At 41.7% G+C, this 3754-nt stretch overlaps 1 long non-coding RNA gene across 1 annotated transcript; it reads right to left on the minus strand.

The window, feature by feature from the left end:
- Positions 1–176: 176 nt before the first annotated feature.
- LOC103798525 lies at positions 177–3383 on the minus strand. Its single transcript, XR_624730.1, has 3 exons — positions 3339–3383; positions 461–608; positions 177–309 (listed from the first exon to the last, which is right to left on the minus strand). It is a non-coding gene; the product is annotated as an uncharacterized LOC103798525 (long non-coding RNA).
- Positions 3384–3754: the final 371 nt, after the last annotated feature.

Raw genomic sequence — 3754 nt, forward strand, 5'->3', positions numbered from 1 at the left:
TTTCCAGTCTCTCACTCCCCAGTCTGTTGGTACAGTGAGGGTTCTCCTTTCCCAGGTACAGAATTAGCACTTGCCACTGTTAAACTTCACATGGTTGGTGACTGAGAATCCTTTGCATAACTTTCCTGAAGGCTGTTTTAAGGGTGAGCCACATCCCCAAGTTTCCCATCCACTCACCTTTGCTACAATAACTTCCTTCTTCAGAATTTTCATAGCATAATACCGTCCAGTTGCCTTTTCTTTGACTAGAATGACTTTTCCAAAAGTGCCTTTTCCCAGTAGTTTAAGGTATTCAAACTCATTCATGGTCTGTTAATGACAGAGATAAACAAGAAGTGAATTACATGAAAGAACCTACAACCAGCTGTGCAATCCTTATGGGAACAGGTGTGCCTGGGTGGTTGTTTCTTGTCACTTTCAGAAGACCTAAAAACCAGTTATCCTTGCCCTGCTCACTTACCACTTTGTGTTTTGGCTTTGTCATAGAAACTTCCATTTCTTCAGCACCTGAATTATCACTGGGAGAGCCAGACCTAAAATCCATCATCTCCTCCTCTTGTTTCTTGAGGCTGTCTGCTACTGTTTGAATGGCTTTTGTCCATTCTTCCCTGGCAAAATAAAAGCAAAGACAGTCATTACTTGTGATTTTAGATTACCAAGTTCCATGGCAAGGGTCACCAAGGAATGCAGAGCAGCTCTCTGATGAATCAATGGAAGATACAATGAATTGTGTGCATTTTCAAGCACTGTAAAAATGCATTTTTAAGACCACTTTTAACATGGATCTTTATTAGCTGTGCTAGAAACAAGAGGCAACTGACGTTCTCCCAGTCTGGATACAATACAAGGCTTTTCCCACAGCAGAATTTCTCATAAGCATTCAGTCAACAGCTCAAGATATGACCTGGTGATACAGAGATTTACATAACAAAACCAGACTCGCCAAAACCAAAATGCTCCCATGAAGTACAAAGCAATTAAACACAGCTTCTACATTTCCATGCAGCAGTGAAACACAAACCCAGCTCCTGGGGACTCTATGTCACCTCTTTGAACACACATCCCAAATTTTAATGGTGTTCTAGGAGAAGGTATTAAAGCCCAGGAGACTTAGGTCATTCCTCTGTTGCAGAGATGATGACAGCAGGACAGTGATTCCTGTGCAAGCTTTAGCAGAATGCCAGACAAAGCACTGACATTTCATCCTAGGTCTTGGTTAGGATAAAGTTTCCACAGCTGTTTCAGCAATGGGTGCTCTAAGAGTGACCCCTGAGACTTCCATGGAGACCACTTCCACTCCAGTGTCCTTTGGGAAATTTCACACCTTTGGAAACTACTCAAGTGAAAGTTCTTGGCCTTCACTTGATTTCACTGCAAATTTATTGAACATAAAGAACAGAACTGGCAAGAACTTCCTGGGTTTCAGGGTGGGCTTTGAGACACAAAGAGGCTGAAGATATGTTCAGCGGACTACCTGAATTTACCAAGTTTTACTGTCTTTTGTATCTGTAGGGAACGAGCTGTGGCGGTTAACTAGTACTCTCTAGGCACTGGTTAAACTCTTCTCCCAAGGACACCCCAGTAAAACACTTTGCTGCTGCAGCAGGAACACCAGTAGCCAGTGCTGATCAATTCCATGCACAACCTGCAGTGCAGCCGTGTCATCCCTATCAATGCCAAATTTTCCCTGGTTCTATGAAGTCATTTTTTTCTATTAAAATTCATATCTGCACACGTGAATTTTAGTTTCTGGTGGACAGAAGAGGCAAATCATTCCCCAGAGGAAGCAAAGTCCATGGGAATAAGTACCCAAGATAAGATTCTAATACAAACTGCACCACACAAAATCTTTCCTGCTTTGGCATTTTTCATTTCAGGTTTTGCCTCAATATTCACTGTCCAGTCCTGCCCAGGGCAGGAAGGTTATGCCAAACCTTCTGAACATTCTCCCTATACTCCCAGCACAGAGTACTCAATTCACCATCACAAACACGTTCCTTTATTTACTGGTGATTTTTCATACTCAGAATAATTACAAGAAGAACTTTTTCTTCTGCATTTTTCTCTCTGTCTCTCTCAGAAAGCAAACATTGAATTTAAAGGCAGAGCAAAAGCTAAAGGCATATCTACCTTCATATCTCTTTTAAGACTGACTTGGTGGAGATCTCAGCCCTCCTGAAGAGAGGGTCTTTGATTTCTGGGAGACCAGAATTTCGCCCTCAGCTTTCATGTCTCAAGAGTACACAACAGAGGTGACTAACACTCCGAGCCCTGAAGTGTCACAAAGCTGACTTAATTGGCTAGGAGGGAACAAAACAAGACTGAAATACAATCTTCCCCCAAGTGGAAACTGTTATTCACTCCCTTTAGGGTCACCGACCACAAAGCTACTAAAAGAAACAAGGACCAGTTTCTTTTTCTTTGCTTTTAATTTGGCTTCACCTTCTTCTGATCATTGTAACACAAGTGCAATGATCAGGAACCTTCTTTAAATCAAAGGCTATGAAAGAAAGCAGTGAATAATCTTGGGTAGAATCCACTGATCTTCAAAATAAACACATGCCAGGATCATACCTAGGGAGGACAAGGGCTTTAAAATCCCCATTCCCCTAGGGCAATGCTACTGGAATAATTTCAGTTCAGTTCCTGAAGAGCAAGTAAATATTTAAATACTCGGTAGCTGTGGAATAGCAGTGCTAGAAAACTGCTCTCTCTGGAGGGAAGAGATCAATTCTCCCATGATGAGAGCACAGGATGCAGCTCTTAGCTTTGTTTCCTAACAGCTGAAACAGAAATCTGCACCTGCAGCAGATAACTATCACCTTTATTATCTCATTTGCATAAAACATTAGCAATCAGCAATGATACGCCTAACTTTTCCTTCAGAAACAAGGTGTGTAAATAGGCTTTAAAAAGGTCAGTGTTTAGATGCAGCTCAGCTTTGCCTGAATCTCTGTTTCGCTTGTGCTCATCCTTCCAGAAACTCCCAGGTCAGACACACTTTGTTTTACATACCACAACGTTTCCAGAGAGAAATGAACCTGAAGTTCCCAGAAATAACTACTTGTGTGCTGGTACACACCTGCATCTGTTTTGGATACCCAACCTAGCAAACACTACTCAAAATCTGTCTGAACCATCCTGAAAAGTACCTTTTCCACCAGAACACACACACACACACACACACACTGAGGCTCTCAAGGATTCTTTGTCACTTTTCAATCCAGACGTAACATCATCTGATAAACAAGAGCCTCAGCCAAGGACTTGCTATTAATGCTGAACACTTGCATCTGTTTCTGCAAGTAGTTTATGCATTAAATATGAATGAAACATACCGCTCCTCTGGAGTCTCCACATGAAATGTTCTTTCAATTACTGTGGTCCACTGGAGGCATCTAATGATAAATGTGTTTGGTTTAGGTCGTTCTGTCTTCATCAGCTGGCACTCTACCACAATCAAGGAAGAAAGAGTCATGGTACATAAGCAGGTTTAAATAATCATTTGTCTTTATTCTTATCTAGCAAACGGTTATGATTCATCAGCCATAGGAATCTCTGTAAGTACTTCTTTAGGAGGCTTGAGACAATTTACTGTGTTGATGAAACCAATAAATAGATGGGGAGATAGCCATCTAAGCAGCCCCAAAATCAAATCCTGCTTTGAAAGGCTCCACGTTTGGTCTGCCCAGAGAGGTAAGTAGAAATGGGATGTGATAACACAGAAGCCATTCAGATTCAGGTCCCAGACTCC

This window comes from Acanthisitta chloris, unplaced genomic scaffold (assembly GCF_000695815.1).
Source record: "Acanthisitta chloris isolate BGI_N310 unplaced genomic scaffold, ASM69581v1 Scaffold45292, whole genome shotgun sequence".
In the NCBI taxonomy this organism is placed as follows: Eukaryota; Metazoa; Chordata; class Aves; order Passeriformes; family Acanthisittidae; genus Acanthisitta; species Acanthisitta chloris.